Source organism: Aethalodelphis obliquidens, unplaced genomic scaffold (assembly GCF_003676395.1).
Source record: "Aethalodelphis obliquidens isolate GAN/ISIS:26980383/991018 unplaced genomic scaffold, ASM367639v1 scaffold5, whole genome shotgun sequence".
NCBI classification, from domain to species: Eukaryota; Metazoa; Chordata; class Mammalia; order Artiodactyla; family Delphinidae; genus Aethalodelphis; species Aethalodelphis obliquidens.
This window is the reverse complement of record NW_020837949.1, coordinates 38,244,759-38,262,589: the sequence shown is the minus strand read 5'-3', so window position 1 is coordinate 38,262,589 and position 17,831 is coordinate 38,244,759. Positions and strand designations below refer to the sequence as shown.

At 36.7% G+C, this 17,831-nt stretch overlaps 1 long non-coding RNA gene and 1 pseudogene across 2 annotated transcripts in view; both read right to left on the bottom strand.

Moving 5' to 3' along the window:
• The window catches only part of LOC113618217 (uncharacterized), a 72,616-nt gene that overhangs the window by 13,555 nt on the left and 41,230 nt on the right, over positions 1-17,831 (bottom strand). The gene's annotated exons all lie outside the window — the stretch shown is intronic.
• Positions 13,257-13,805, bottom strand: LOC113618216 (ubiquitin-40S ribosomal protein S27a pseudogene; annotated as a pseudogene). Its single transcript, XR_003431925.1, has one exon. The product of XR_003431925.1 is annotated as a ubiquitin-40S ribosomal protein S27a pseudogene (transcript).

Here is a 17,831-nt window from a genome sequence, read left to right as displayed (position 1 = left end):
CTTCCAATCCTAATTACCTCCCAAAGGCCCCATCTCCTAATACCATCACATCAGAGGGTGGGGTTATAACCTATGAATTTTGGGGGGAAACAAATAGTCTGTCCATAACAGCAAAGGTGCTGAATATGTTTTAAAGAATGCATTGATGTTTCAAAAATATATATGAAATAGGAATAATTGGACAAAGTAGCATTGTGTTTGGCTTTTACAACCTCATTTTACAATTTAGTATTTTTTAGAATATGCATATACTTGAGGTAGAAGACACGATAATTTTCAGCCTTAATACTGTCTTGGCCAGGCTCTGAACTTGGTACTGGCCTCTATAAGAAACAAATGTCAGCTCACTCTGTTCATTTTTTCAAATGTGTTTTTGAATCCTCTTCTTAGCATTAAATAAAAAGTGGCTATGCACAAATGAATCATGACATGCTGCATTAACCGGCAGTGCTTTTACTTCTTTATTAACTTTAATCAGTGGCAGATGAAACTCAAGGGATTTTAAAAGTCGAGTAAACCCAGAAGAGCTTCACAAAGAGAAAATCTCCAGACAATACCCTATTATTTTGTCCTCAAATATTTGTTTTTTATGTTTTTTCTACACAGTTACTGAGAAGTTGTTAAATACAAGGTCAGACAGAGATACTGAGTACCCACTATGTGCCTGGCCTGGTTCTGAGTGCCAGGGTTATGGCTGTTGATAAAGTGGATAAAAGTGTTTGCTTTTATCGGAAAAAAACACAAATAAAGGTAAAAGTGAAATTTGTATTCTAAATGGTAGTAAACACTATGGATAAACATAAAACAAGGTTGATGGAATAGAGTGCTGGGTTGTGGGTGGGTTTGCAGTTGTCCATAGGATGATCAGGGAAGGCTTCATGGAAGGGATATTTGAGCAAAGGTGTAAAGGATGTAAGGGAACAGGTCATGTAGACATCCAAAAAAAGAGCATTGCAAGTTGAGGGAACAGTGATAGCAGGGATTTCAGGACTGAATCATGGATGGAATGTTTGAGGGACAGCAGGAGACAAGTAAGGGAGAGGGAGAGAAGTAGGTAATGAGGTCAGAGAAATAGTGGGGACCAGACCACGCACAGCTTTTAAGTCATTGTGGTGATTTGGCACTAAATTGATGGAAAACCACTGGAGGCTTTTAAGCAGAGGAGTAGCATGAGCTGACTTACACTTTGAAAGGATCATTCTGGCCGCCAAGTAAAGAACTGATATTGGGGGCAGGGGGCAAGAGTTGAAGCAAGAAAAATTCTGGGAGGTTATTCCAATTATACAGGTGAAGTAATGATTAGCAATGACAGTATACCATGGGGTTAGCAGTGGAGGTAGTGAGGCTTGACCAGAAATATTTTAGAAGTACAGCTGGTAGGACTTGCTGAAGGATTGTATGTGGATCGTGAGAGAAAGGAGTCAAGGATGACCTCAAGGTTTTCAGTCTATAGAATTGGAAAAATGGTGTTACCATCTACTGAATGGCTGTAGGAAGAACAGGTTTGAAGATGAAGATCAGATGAAGATCTTCATCAGATGAAGATCCTGAATTTGTTTCAGGACATTTTAAGTTTGATATGCCTACTAGAGGTCCAGATGGAGTTATCAAGAAGGCAGTTAGATATGTGAGTCTGGAATTCAGGGTTGAGGTCTAGGGATATCTGTTTAGGATTCATGTACCTCTACCTGGTATGTAAATGAATGAGTGTAAGCAAACAAATTGTCTAAGGACCGAAGCCAGGGGTGCTTCCTCCATGTTTAGAGGTTGGAAAGATGAGGAGAAACCTACCAAGGAGAGTGGAAAGCAGTGATATAAGGAAGACATTCAGCAGAGTGGCGTCCTGGAAACCAAGTGAAGGAAGCATTTGAAGGAGTGATCAACTGTGTCCAATGATGCTGACAGATCTGGAAATAAGGACTGAGCATACACATTTTGCATTTAGCAACATGGAGGCCGTTGGTGACCTTGACCAAGTAGTTTCAGAGGAATTGTGGGCAGAAGCCTAGGTTTAAGAAGGAATTGGAGGAGAGGATGTGTTGGCATCATGAATGTAGAGAACTCCTTTGAAGAATTTTGTTATAAAGGAGAGCAGACAAAGAGGTCTTGACTAGAAGAATTGAAGTCAGTAGAGTTTTGTTTGTTACTTTTTTTAGATTAGAGAAATGCATGTAATGGCTATGAACTGGTGGCCAATGGAAGACAGAAATCTTGGTGCTACAGGAGAGAGAGGGGAGAAGGGAGAATTGCTAGAGCCATGTCCTTGAGTAGTGGATTAGGCCTGGGATTATGCTCAAGCAGAGAAGATGCCCTTAGCTAGGACATGATACTGAGGGTCTCTCCCCCGTCTTCCCCTCTTTCTTCCTCTGAGCTTCATGCCTATCTCTTCTTCCCTCCCTCCTTCTCTATATTCCATACCCACCCCCCCACACACACATCTTTTGTCAAAAAATAATTTAAGAAGTCCTACTGGCAATTTTAATCAATTAATTAATTAAGATATGAAAAAATGGGAGTGAAAAAAACCTATCATGAGCTTGGCTTCTTCAGGAGTAAATAAGAGTGAGGAACTTAGTATCTAAGATCTCTAAAAATATTAAAATCCTATCAACTTGTAATATATTACTTTAGCAACTTTATTAATAATGGAGTTAAATACTAATTCAAAGATGACCAATTTTTTGTAAGTTTGACTCAAGTATGTGAAGCTTAATCCATTAATTTTTTTTTTTTTTTTTTTTTTTTTCCGGTACGCGGGCCTCTCACTGTTGTGGCCTCTCCCATTGCGGAGCACAGGCTCCGGACGCGCAGGCTCAGCGGCCATGGCTCACGGGCCCAGCCGCTCTGCGGCATGTGGGATCTTCCCGGACCGGGGCACGAACCCGTGTCCCCTGCATCGGCAGGCGGACTCTCAACCACTGCGCCACCAGGGAAGCCCCATTAATTTTTTTATGTAGAACATGCTATTCATTTTCAAAATGTTTAGGGTAAATATTTCTGTTATACCATCATGGTATGGCTTACATATGATTTTTAAGAATGTTTAATAAGGAATAGCTTTACATGGGATTTAAAACTTTTTCTTCTCAACTCATTAATTTTTATAAATAAAATGAAGTATACAAAATAGTGATAACTACAAAACTGAACTATGCATAAAAAGTAACTACACATGGAACTTTTAAATAATCTCTTAAACATTTTTATTCCATTATCTTCTTTAACTCTCCAGGACAATGAAGCTAATGTGAATAATATTGGAATTGAAGTTCCCTTGCAAATGAGAGTGAATGTATGAATTGTTCATTATATGCTAAAATCTAAAATAGATGAATTTTTGTCATCCTTTGACTGTTCGAAGTGGTCCCTCTGGAGAGCTTTCTCTCTGTCTGTCTCTCTCTGGTCCATAATGAGCTGTGAATCCTATTATGTCTCTTAAAAACTTTCACTTTCTATGAATTTTCTGAATTTTCTTACAAACTTAAGACTTCCTTAATTTACTATAATTACCAGCAAAAAAAATCAATTTCAGATTTTATTTGTAATAATTCAACATTACCCCCACAGATTCTCAGACACACCTGACGTATGTGTGACCCTGATGGTTTCTCTACAGAATGACTGGACAGTCAGCAAATCTTTGACTCTGCTAAGTACTCACAACACCCAGTACAATGAGATACTGGTTCTTTCAAGCCTAAAGCCTGAAATACTTCAGCTATTTTTGTCAGCCCAACATATAAATGCCAAATAGTGTGGTCATTCCAAGACTGGACTAGATATTGGGATTGGTTCTTAAAATGTGTTCTGTGTCATTTAATTATGTTGCATGATCTCCCATTAAAATCAAATCAAGCCAAACCAAACCAAAAACACTGTCAAAATTATGTTTTGAGTCCAGCTGTCACTCTCTTTTTCCGCTTCAAAGCCAAACTCTCTCCCTGCACACTCTGCTGAAACTGCTTTCCTCACCACTGATCTCTGAATTGCCAAATCCAGGGAGGACTCTTTTATCCTTTTCTCTCTTTCAACCTGGGCATTTAATTCTGTTGTTCCAAGCACATCTAACAAAACTCTTCTTCCCTTTGCACTCATGACATTATACTCTTAGTTTTCTTCCCATGTTTACTCCTCCTTTATTTTCAGGGTCCCCTAATACTGCCTTTCCTTTAATAGTGATATTTCTCAGAATTCTTCCTGACTTGTCAGAAGAGTGACCTTAGAAGTGCTGACTGCAGGTCAAAGACATGAGAGCTAAAACTTTACTTGACTAGCATTTTAATATATCTAGAACTTTGGTTATAATAGGACAAACATAAAAATAATTGAGAAGGTAATAAAGCAATAACTAGATCAGAGGAAGCTCGGCATGTGGTGTGGACAGAGTGTGGGTTACAGGCCCTAACATCATGTAAAAATAATAAAATACTTGACAGTCAGTGATTTGGACCATTGGATCCTCATCCCCTTAAATTCTGGAGTTCATGATATAACAGCTATTAAATATTGTCCAGAGTATGTCCTCAGCTTGGTGAGTTGAGATGATAAATGTCTCTCTAATAGCAAGTCTTTTTCAACCCAAGAAATATATAGAATTAAGAATAGGAATGTTTAAGAAGTTCAAAAGCAATATATAATTGTTTTCATGTTAGAGAGTCTGTAATATTTAGTATTTTATATTACTTATATTATTTAAAAAAATTTTTTGTAGATAATTTTAGGCCAGTCTTAAAATTGCTATTCAAAATGGATAGTTATTTTGACTTGTGATTTTAAGTTGAAATCTATGGCACAAATTGGGTTTGGGTCATTCACTACTCATTCTAAATATATTCTACAGTATAAAAAATAGAAAGCTAAAACTTACATTTTCCAGACTCCCTTGCAGCTACAGTTCTATGTATAAATTAGATGCACTTGAATAAGACTTGGATTCATAACTGAATAACCTGGGGTTAAGGGGCATCCATTTTGGGGGCAGGGAGCAGATTGTAGCAGAAGCAGCATGGTTCTGGAGCCAGTAGCTGTAGAGGTAGCTTCCTGACTCAGCAGGTGGTAGCATCCTAATCTGGTATCTTCCTAATGGTGTGGCTTCTTTCAAGTCAACACTGGGCAACACCTTCCTGACTCTTCACCAACCACCTTCACCTGAAGCAGCAGCAACCTGTTTTTGCATTCCCCTGTGTCTTTGAGCATGCTGTCCTCTGCATCTAGAAGGCTTTTTCTTTCTCTGCCTGAATCACATAAACTTGGCTTTCCAGACTCAGTCAGTGTATCAGCTTATCATGGAATATTTTCTTAACATCCCCCACCCTCACACCCTGCTGTCCTGGCTGTTAGGTCACCCATCCACATATTCTCTTTTATACCTTATTTATCTCCAACTTACTGCCACACTCTATTATACTTCTGGTTTATTTGTCTAGTTCTTCACCATATAGTAAGAGCTTTGTGGACAGAAACTCTGTTTTCACTTTTGTTTTAGCTATGAAACCCTAGCCCCAAGTATGGTACCTGGCACATAGTAGGCACTCAATGTATTAATGAATGAAATAATGAGTAAATGGACATCTGAGTGCCAGTGAGAGGCTTCAAATGGCAATTTGGTCTTTCCATTAAAATAACTATTTCTAAACACATATGTGAAAATATTTCCAAAAGGAGAAGTCTAATTACTCTGTAATTCAAATGAAGTAGTAATCTAATCCACTCTCATACAGAGCTTTCATGAATATCAGGCCCATGAAGCACCACTGAATTCCCTAATTCTTTCTTTTCTGATAAGAGCCCATTAGCTTAACTGAAAAGGGGCCTTGCTGCCAGGCTCTGTTTTGGGATGAGGTGAACACTCTACTACCAAATGTTTGAAAATGTCATAGGTAAGGTAAAATGATGAAGAAGGCTTGTTTCTTTAGTAGCTTTTACAAAGTATGATTTACAGATCCTGTCTTGTTTGTTCAATTAGGACCAAAGGAGAAACAGAACATGGGCTCAGGTGGTTGGAAGAGTTTCTTAAAATGTTAGATTCAGATTATAGACATTTTAGAATTGTAGCACACAGATAAAAGGATTTTTCATTCCTAGAACTTCTACAGGTGATTTAGGTAATGATTGTAGTTTTTTATACCAACACTGTTGTCACAGGGGAAAGAGAAAAATGTAATACAAAGGAAAATTTGGTAGTTGTATCTGCTGATGACAATACCTGGTAAACTGAGTATAATGGGATTTTAATATATGAATTAATGAAGCTTGTTTATGTCTTCCAAACATTTAACTGAACAGGTATAAAGATAACTGGTAACCTTCTATTTTTCTGATGAAATAGAATGTTTGTATGTGTCAAATAACAGAACATTCATGAAAAAAGCATGAAAGGGTTAAGATAGTTTAATCCTGCTATCCCATCTATAAAGCCAGGTCAAGGAAACTTTTAACCTAATATAGTTCCTATGGTACAATGAAAATCTCATTTGCAATTTAAAAAATCCTTTTCATTTTCTATGTTTCTCAACTGGGTATTATTGGATATACATTTCCCATCAACAAAATAAGGGACCACAGCTTCTCATTCAGCATCCTCTAGTTATAGCTGTGAATCCTCTAACAGTGCTCTCATTCTGACTGGTGTACGTTGCTCCTAATATTGCTTTGGGCACCATTCATTCATTCAATAAATACATATTTTAGTGCCTATTCTGTACCTAGCCACTATCGCAGGTACCGAGGAGTCAGTGGTAGAAAACCACAGACATAATACTCGCCTTTTTTGACTTATAGTTGGTAGCTGGAAAAGGGATACGTAACGTTAAAGAAAAGATAGTAATAAGTGTTATGGCAGAAATTAGCGGGATAATGTAAGGAAGATTAACAGTAGACATGGTCCTTCGTGAGCTCCCAGGTCACCACGTTCTTGCGCACTGTTGGGCCTCTCCAGGCTGCCCCATAAATTCCCTGTGATGTTGACAGTGTCCCCTTACCTCATGCTGGGCGGGCTTTTCTGGGAAGGTGAGCTCCTGGCCATCTTGCACCCTGCTTTCCAACACCTCATGTCCTCCAAGTTCCATCCTCTCTTAGAGGGCTTTACAATTATTGAAAAAATATTTAATACCCTAGTCAGAAGTATTTGCATTTGTATGACTTGAATTGTCTGGGCTTTCCTGAGAACACATGTGAATATTTACCTAACTATCATGAGACTGAAAGAGTCACTATAGCAGTGTCAGTGTCGCTTAGGTAGAGAAAGTAGTTCTGCCCCCAAACAGTGAATATGCCACTTGTTTGATGTGCATAAAGAATAAAGAACTAGGCAGATAATTTAGATTTGGGATGATTTACAGAACCCCATTAGCACCATTATATGGCCATTTAACTAAGTAACAGAATCATGGCAGTGTTCCAGGCTTATGTCAGGAAAATGGGTTCAAGTCTAGGTGCTGCTATTTACCATACATCCTGTATGATACTGTGCAAATTACGTTTCTGACATCTAGGTTCATCCCTGATCAACCCAAATAGAAACAGACGCTCTGCCTGACTCTGAATAGACTTCGAGGTTAAAATGGAAGTGTGCCTTAGAATTATACATTGATATTGTTTTTCCTTAAATATAGAATAAAATAATATTTGTGAGGGTGAACTCTATGTCAGGAATTACCCAGCATAGGCAAAGCTGTCTTTATGTTGCTGATGAGACAGTGAACAGTAGGTAAAAGATTTACCCACAGTCACATTGGTAATAAGTTTTACTGGAATGAAAAATGAAGTCATTTGATACAGTGTCCTATTCTCTTTCTCTTAAACCAAGCAGAAAAATTTTAAATGTGAGTTGTACTATATATTTTTAGAAGATTGGTATTCAAATACCTGTAGTCAGTGTCCTGTAAGAAGTGGAGGAGAACCTCAGAATAGTTTGGTTCCTGCTCTTATCCCAAAATGGGTCTATTTTCACCTGATGTACACACTGTCCTCTTAAAATTTCAATCAAGAGTTCTTAGATTAACATGAATGAGCAAATGAATGAATGAATGCCCCTCCTTTAGAGAGTCATAAGTTGGCAAAGTTCTTTGCGAGCTAGCCAATGTTTTGCTCTCAGAAAGAAGGCTGCGTAGACTCCTATGATAATTTTCCAAAACATTTGAAAAATACTCAAAGACTTAGGAATGTTGGTTGGTGTATTCAGTATTGTCTCCAAGAAAACTCTCTCTCTCTTTTTTATTGTAGCCTGAGAATGACTGTGTAGGAGGGATTCTGTGAAAGGACCTGCTAAATTTTGTTAACTATTCATTTGCTCATTTTAGCATCTGGATAAAGACTTTTTACATTTTGGAAGATACCTTCCAAAAGAAACTTTAATTGACTTGGTGAACTATCTTTCTCCCAACAAGAAGGATTAGTAAACTGGGGCCATATATTTTCTTGTATTGCAAAAACATAAAAAACACCATAAAGGGAAATCAAAATAGCAAAGGATCGGTAGAACTGCTGAGATAGTTGTAATACTTTTTCAAACACTTTAGCATAGCAATATTGATTTTCTATACATATGTATGCAGAAATACACAGGTGTTTACAATCTCGGTATAGTTTGTAATGAATGTTAAAGGTGTTGCAAACAACAGCAGCAAACCATGAATGATTAGCATTCAAATCCAAGGTGTATAGAAAGTATGATGAAACAGCAAATTATACTTTTTAATAAGTGCATTGTTCTGCTGAAAGAGATTATTGTATTCACTGACAGCCAATTCTGTAGTGATGAATTATTTTTTAAAAACCTTTCCCTGTGATATTTTTGGTAAGCAGTTAACAAATAACTACTCAGCTAATTTTTATGTATGCAATTATAAATCTTTGCTTTAGTTATATTTCACACCAAGTAAACTGATACATGTTTTTGATTGTATATGTACCTTCCCTACCTTTTCTTTCATTTGAATTTTCCAAAATAGCATAATTTTCCCAACATTAAAGTCGAGCATAATTTGAAGAAATGGCAAGGTTGGGAGCAAAATCTTAGGTTTATACCTGATGTCCTTTTTAACAAGAAGCACTAATCAACATTTAGAATTCCATTGCTACCTTGTCTTCAAATAGTAGAGCATTTGCCATCGTCCCTCAAACTATGAGTAATTCAAGGGGAAATTTTATTTGCTACCTCTTTCAATCTTCAGGTCTTTAAAAATCAAGGAAAATTCTTTTATTTCCTATATATTTCTTCCCCAAAGTAGATTAAGCATAAGAGAAAACTAGCTTGTTTATTTTCAAAATGGAATCAATTAAAAGTTTACATGGTATTGAAGTTTTATCTTTTAAAATTTGTTACTTTCATTTTAATTGTTATAACCATCTCAGGGTTCCAGAGTATATTATCAATAATCATTATGGTTTTCTGATTAATCAATAGTTTTAGGGTTAATCACTCTTGTAAGCTGTTTATTTTTGTATAAAACATCTAATGACACATGGGTGAAGTCAGAGATGATCTAGTTATGGAAATTTAAGGTACACAGGAAGGGTGCCCGCCAAATAAGACAGTCTCCTTCAAAGACCGGAAAGGGAAACTTTGGATATTTTATTTTTTGCTTTTGAGAGTTCTACAGTCAATAAGAAGTACCAAATGAAGTGTAGATATCCAGCTAGTGGGGTCAGGGCTGTGACTTTCCAGATGCAGCAGGAGGAGAGAAGAGGCTCAGTAGAAAGGGTGGAAGGTTAGATAAAAGCTAAATGGTTTTACCTTAAAATTTTGCCTCCAGCTGCATGGAAATTTTAAATATAACTCCATATTCTTGACTGAATCATGCCGTCCTCTCACTCACATCAAGTTGTTTTCGGCTTAATTTTTCAGAATACTTTTCTTATAATGAATTTCCATTATTCACCATTGGGTGATTTCTATCTTGAGTTAATAAGAGGACAACAGTAGTTCTGTTTTAATGAGACCTTTTTTCTCCTGTAGTTTTAAAAAATAATGGCTAACGTAAAGCATGGATAATTGGAATAGTTGACAACTTCTGTCCTCATGTATTTTACCAGTACCTTTATGTTCATATATATTCACAACTTCCCTCTACCCGCAGAGGCAGTTCCTAGAACAAGGGCTATTCTGTAGCTTTAGTAAATCCATAGTCTACAGAGGAATAAGAAAAAATGAAAGGCAGAATTGTCTTTTGTTATCTGAACAACCTGCCCAATTTTCTCTTGATATTCTTTTATCTATTTTACTCATTATATGTCAGTAAATTATCACCCACAGAAAAAGTGATGAGAAAGTACAAAAAGGGTTTTGCTTCAAAATATATTTAGTTCTGTATAATTGTGCTTACCTTTGAAGATTCAGGTCTTATGTGAAGATTATTTATTTCTTGGGTAGTAAGGATTTCTTTTTTTTGGCCCTGCAGGAGGTAGTTCAAACTCATTATTCTGTGGATTGTTATTCACTGGAAATATGTTGGACTAAAGTAGAAAATTAGAGTCTCTGACGTAGTGAGTTCCTCTCTTTTCTGGTCTGTGCACTCAGGAAGAGAGCTGCTTCCCATGCTTCCCTTTCTCCCCTGTGGAGCCCTTACTGGGATCTGGAACTGGAATGGAGATTCCACCTTCCTTCTTTCAATTGAATTAAGCCTTTCACTTTTGAGGAGGCTGTATAAGGTTGGTCTTTTTAAACAAGCTTTTACTGACAAGAGAATGCCTGAGGCTAGCTCATCACTAGACAGTAGTAATGACTGCAGTTCAGATAACGATTTTTTTGGTCTGTTTGGGACCATATCTTTCACAGTGTCAATGCAAAAATTTCACTGGACAAAGTTAAACAAGCAAGGAAGACTATTCTGGCTCTGGGAATTGGGCATAGAAGCTGAACTCAACTCCCCTGAAACAAATGATGTGAGTGTCTTTAAGCACTGGAGGACAGGAAGGAGGGGGATTGATCCATGGGATGTGTCCCGCACATTGAATATGCAAATGGTTCCTTTATGATTAGATCATCGGTGTTAACTGATTGGTGCCCATCTAAATTAGGCTTCTATCCTCCCACAGAAACTGGGAAATAAGGGCACTATATTCTAGATGATTACATTTCAAAGAGTTGGCCCCAAGGTCTTAGGAAAGTCATTCCTGGGTTATAGCAAGAAGATTTTTTAAAGGGGCAGAGAAAGAATTGACAATGACAAGTCTTCTAAAGTAAATGCTCTAAGAACAGGATCGCCAGGGGCCTAGAGTTAGGAAGAAGCTTGTTTAAGTTTCATTAAACTGAGGGCCTTCTTGGTCAATAATAAACATAATTTCTGCTCATACTGCACCAGCCATGAAGTCTCATCAGTTCTCAAACAAACAATTTAAATATCTGTACTCTTTTGGCAGAAGCTTGAACTGATATGTACCTCTATGGTCGGTCTATAAAATATTCTAAATAAGTGAATAGTGTAAGCTGAATGTTTTCAGAACAGTTTAAAATTTATTGAAAACATATTAAAGTACACTTTAAGTTCTTAAATTACACTCAAGTTCACGTCACCATCTGTTTAGAAATTACAACTCTTTTCTATCCATTAAAACAAATCCCCTAACACCTCTACTACATTTTTTACCACCTTCATTCATCAAAGAACTAATGATTTTTAAGAGTAATTCTATAATCTCTCATTTTTACTATTTTGGTTCCTCTAAATTAAAAATATACTATTGAGCCTGTGATTGTAATATAGCTGTAATATATCATATATATAACTCAGATACTTTAAACTTAAAATATTAAGTATTTATAATTTGAAGAAGAGAGCAAGCGAGCAACTAGTCTGTCAGAAAATTTAAGTTTGTGTGTGGACAGAGGACAGAATAAGTATTGTTATTTTAACTTTTTTTTTTTTTTTTTTTTTTTTTTTTGTTTCGCGGGCCTCTCACTGTTGTGGCCTGTCCCGTTGCGGAGCACAGGCTCCGGACGCGCAGGCTCAGCGGCCGTGGCTCACGGGCCCAGCCGCTCCGCGGCATGTGGGATCCTCCCAGACCAGGGCACGAACCGGTGTCCCCTGCATCGGCAGGCGGACTCTCAACCACTGCGCCACCAGGGAAGCCCTATTTTAACTATTATATTAATATTCTACTAGCGAATGTGTCATTGTTCATCAACACTTAGGACAAATATTACCCAGCAGTAGCTGAGTTTGGTGTTACTATTTGAGTGGAACAAAGATTTTAGTATATTTAACCTTCCTCTCACACTCTCTTAGTCCTTGGAAGCAGCTCTCAGTATGACACTCTGTCTAGCATTCAATATAGTGGCATTTTCAGTACCTTGCCATAAAGAAAAGTTATTTGCATATTTCATTTCAACAGAGTGAAATTCAGGTCCCTGTAGTCTCTTTTTCCCTAGTTATTTAAATATATCTTATTGCTCTTGGGGTTACTTAATACCTACAGTTGACTCTTGAACAACGTAAGGGTTAGGAACGCCGACCCTCTGTGCAGTTGAAAATCCTCATAAAACTTACAGCCAGCCTTTGGTATCCGAGTTTCCTCTATGTACACAGTTCCACATCCACAGATTCAACCAACCGCAGATCATGTTATACTGTAGTATTTACAATTGAAAAACATTTACTATTGAATCCATGCAGTTCAAATCCATGTTGTTCAAGGGTCAACCATATTTTTTTCCAATTTTCTTTTAGTGTGGTAAAATACATATAAAATTTACCATCTTAACCGTTTTTAGGTGTACACTTCAGTGATATTAAATACATTAATAATGTTGCGCTACTGTCACCACTTTCCATCTTCAGAACACATTTTATCCTGAAAAACTGAAACGCTATGCCTAGTAAATAATAACTCCCCGTTCCCCTCTCCTCCCAGCCCCTGGAAACTACCATTCTACTTTCTGTCGCTATGATTTTAATCATTCTAAGCGCCTCATAATAGTGGAATCAAAAAATACTTGTCTTTTTGTGGCTGGTTTATTTCATTTGGCAAAACGTTCACAAGATTCATCCATCCTGTAGCATACATCAGAAGTTTCTTCCTTCTTGAGGTTGAATAATCTTCCATTGCATACATATATACACCATATTTCACTTACCCATAATCTGTAGGTGAACACTTGGTTTGCTTCCACATTTTGGCTATTATGAATATTGCTGCTATGAACATGGGTATACAAATATCTCTTTGAGACCCAGATGTTAGTTCTTTTGGGCATATACCCAGAAGTGGGATTGCTAATATATTGTATTTCTTTTTTATTATTATTATTTTTTTAGTTCATTAGTTCATGTCTTTTATTAACCAATATACAATCACTTGTCTTCTGGTTTGTTGAAACAATAGGTCAGACAACATTTGCCACAATAATGTCTGTCAAAGTGGCTGGCCATAAAAACTCCAGCACCACATTCATCTGAAGGGCACTCCCGACAAAGGTGACTGATTTTGCCATTCTCATCCGCCTTATAGTATTTCAGGACAGCCAGCTTAACCTTCTTTCTCGTATGCTTGTTCTTCTTGGGAGTGGTGTAAGACTTCTTCCTTTTCTTAGCGCCACCACGAAGTCTCAACACAAGATGAAGAGTGGGCTCCTTTTGAATGTTGTAGTCCGACAGAGTACGTCCATTTTCCCGTTGCTTGCCAGCAAAGATCAGTCTTTGGTGGTCAGGAGGAATTCCTTCCTTGTCCTGGATCTTGGCCTTTACATTTTCTATTGTATCCGAGGGTTTGACCTCGAGAGTGATGGTCTTCCCCGTCAGGGTCTTCACGAATATCTGCATATTGGCGGCGGTGCCACCGCAGATGGCGGATCCAAAAAGCTGTATTTCTATTTTTAATCATCGAGGAACAATCATGTTCTTTTTCCACCGTGGCTATACTATTTTACATTTCCACCAACAGTGCACAGAGGTTCTAATTTCACCACATCCTTGCTCACATGTGTTATTTTCTGTTTGTTCATATAGTATATAGTAGCCATCCTAATGGGTTTGAGATGGTATTTCATTGCAGCTTTGATATTTCATTTTTCTAACGAGTAGTGACGTTGAGCATCTTTTCATGTGTTTATTGGACATTTGTATATCTTCGCTGGAGAAATGTTTCTTCAAGTTTTTTATCCATTTTTGAATTGGGTTTTTTTTTTTTGTTATTGAGCTTTAGGAGTTCTCTCTATATATGATAAGGGATATTAATCCCTTACCATGTGTATGATTTGCAAATATTTTCTTCCATTCTGCAGATTGCCTGGCACTCTGTTGATAGTGCCATTTGATGCACAAAATTTTTAAAGTTTTGTTGTCCAATTTGTCTATTTTTTCTTCTGTTGCCTATCTCTTTAGTGTCATATCCAATAAATCACTGCCAAATCCAATGCTGCAAAGATTTTGTCCTATGTTTTCTTCAAAGAGTTTTATCATTTTAACTCTTATATTTAAGTCTTTGATCCATTTTAAGTTAATTTTTGTATATGGTATTAAGTAAGGGTCTAACTCACTCTTTTGTATGTGGATATCAACTTTTCCCAGCACCATTTGTTGAAAAGGCTTTCCTTTCCCCATAGAATGGTCTTGGTCCCTTGAGATTACATATGAATTTTAGGATGAGTTTTTCTGTAAAAAATGTTATGGGAATTTTTATAGGGATTGCATTGAATCTGTAGATTACTTTGCGTAGTATTGACATCACTTTGGGTAGTATTAATATTAAATCTTCCTATCCGTGAACATGGAATTTCTTTCCATTTATTTATGTCTTCTTTAATTACTTTCAGCAGTGTTTTGTAATTTTCATTGTAAAAGTCTTACTTGGTTAATTTCTAAATATTTAATTTTTTTCAAGGCCATTATAAATGGAATTTCCTTAATTTCCTTTTCAATTGTTCATTGTTAGTATATAGAAATGCAGCTGGTTTCTGTGTGCTGTATTTGTATCCTACTTCGATGAATTCATTTATTAGCTTTAACATTTTTTCTGCTGAATATTTAGAGTTTTCTACATTTATGATAATGTCATCTGTGAATACAGGTAATTTTACTTCTTCCTTTCTGATTTGAATGACTTTTTTTCTTGGCTCTCTGGCTGGAACTTCCAGAACTTTTTTGAATAGAAATGACAAAAGTGGGCATCCTTGCCTTATTCATAATCTTAGGGCAAAAGCTATCAGTCTTTCATCATTGAATATGATGATGATTGTTGCATGGTTTTCACATGTGGTTTTTATTATGATGAGGTCATTTCTTTCTATTCCTAATTTGTTGATTTTTTTTTTTTATCATGAAAGGATGTTGAATTTTGTCAAATTCTTTGTATCAGTTGAGATTATCTTGTGGTTTTTTTCCCTTCATTCTGTTAATATGGTGTATTACATTGATTGAGTTTTGTAAATTGAATCATCCTTTCATTCCAGGAATAAATCCCACTTGGTGTATCATTCTTTTAATATGCTGCTGATTTCAGTTTGCTAGTACTTTGTTGAGGATTTTTATATAAAATTTCAAAAGGAGTATTGGTCTATAATTTTCTTTTCTACCAGTACCTTTGTCTGGTTTTGGTATTAGGGTAGTGCTGGCCTCAAAGAATGAGTTAAAAACTATTTCTTCCTCTTCAATTTTTTGGAAAAGTATGAGAAGTACTGGTGTTAATTCTTCTTTAAATTTTTGGTAGAATTCACCAGTGAAACCATCAGGTCCAGGGCTTTTCTTTGTCGGGAAATGTATGATAACTGATTCAATCTCCCTATTAGTTGTAGATCTATTCAGATATTCTATTTCTTTGTGATTTAGTCTAAATAGATTCTGTTTCTAGGAATTTGTTTAGTGTAAGTTATCCAATTTGCTGGCATAAAATTTTTCACAGTACTTGCTTAAAATCCTTTTTCTTTCTGTATAATTGGTAGTAATTCTCCACTTTCATTTCTGATTTTAGTGATTTGAGTCTTCTCTCTGTTTTTTCTGAGTTCATTTAGCTAAAGTTCTGTCAGTTCTGTTTATCCAGGTCCCAGTAGTTCTTATAAGCAATTCCCAGCTTGAAGCACATTCAAATTTTGAGTGTGTACTATGTGCCAAGCAATATATTAGACATTGGGTTTATATTTTTCAAAAATATTAAAAAATGTATAAACATATAAAATATTTTTAAAGTATATATCACTTTTTTGCTTTCAGAATGACCCAATGGGGAACAGTATTTTTATTTCCACTATATGGATGAGGAAACTAAGATACAAAGAAGGTTGTTCAAAGTCACAAAGCTTGTGAGTGGCAGAATCAGTATTCAAATCAAGGCAACCACTCTCCAGAGCAACATACTTAACCACTATGCCAAACAAATAAGTACAAAAAATAAATCAATAATTTTCAATATTCGATAAATGCTATCAAGGAAAAAAAACAGAATGGTATAATAAAGGAAAACATATGAGTCTCCTTTAGAATGGGTAGTCATAGAAGGCCATTCTGAGTGAGGATGTACATTTTAGTTGACGACTAAAGCTTGAATAAGAGCCATTAGCTGAATGCCTGGGGCCCTAGTAATCCCTTATAGTAACTAATCAATCCAGCCAAACCCCTCCAGCCACCCACACTTGTCTTGCTCATTCCTGCTTTCATGCCTTTGCTGGCACCCTACTGCTCTTTCCTGTGTTGTCATTTTTTCCACCTAAGAATATTTTTTGACTGAATATCTTGCTTATTGCTTAATAAGCAATATATTCTTATTGCTCTAAACTCTTATGACATATAACAATTCATGTGCAAGTTGCCTGATAGTTCCTTGTCTTGTTTTATTGGTGGTTATGTTTATATTCAATAAGCCACACAAACCGCTGGCCAGTTACATGGCCTCTCCCTTATTCTGAGGGGTTCATTAACTTTATAAGTCAGAGCATGTGATACATGATACACATCATGTGAGCCATGACATGAACTTCACCATGAGGGCTACAGGTGCTATGACCAGGGCTGGACCCCTGAGCCGAGAGTGATCAGTCTTGAGGCTGGCATATGAGGTAGTAACATGAGGAATCTCCCTCATTAGGGCATGCTTTCCTGATAGCTCACTATTTGAACCAACCTGGTTCTTTCTTTGGGGGAGTTTAAACAGAAAACATAGAAATAAAAGGAAGTCAAAAGTATTTGCCTAAAGACTCTAAGGAAAGGCAGGATAAATCTTTCTGAACACATTTCTCTTCATCAGAGTTAGGAGACACAGCTCAGGAAAAGACCAGACCTGAGGGAGGACAAAGAAGGTTTACCATTTGATGTAACTGATCATTTATCCTATGTGACAATCATTTATCCTATGGAAGGAGTAAGTCATGGAAAGAGTTAAGAGGACAGAAGGAAGAGTCCGTGTGCCCAGAATAATCACAACATCATGGCTAGGGGCCTGAGAAAGGAGGAGAACCTAAGAAAAGACAAACGTGGTCTCTTGCTGAAATGGCATTTGAGGAACTGAGGCTTTGGAACTAGAGAATGGAAGGAAAGATGTTTGCATGTTGTACAGATCACTGCTTTGAAGGAAATAGAGATTAAATATCTAAGAAAAGATATGAGAAATTTTTTGTCTGGTCTGTATAAACCCAAAATGACAGTAAGGCTGTTTGAGAGATGAAAGAACTGTAACATACAGTTACAGTTACAGGGTTACAGGGTTACTGTAACATACAGTTACAGTTACAGTTACAGGGTTCAGGTACTCATCACCAAGCCAGACCAAGCTCTCTCCATCAGATTCAACGTCTTTCTAACTTAGATGGCTAGAAAACATTGCTACTCAAGCTTAAGCTCTATAACTTAAACATTTTTGTCTCTCACTATTTATGAGAAAGATCTGGGTTCTTGGAGTAGTCT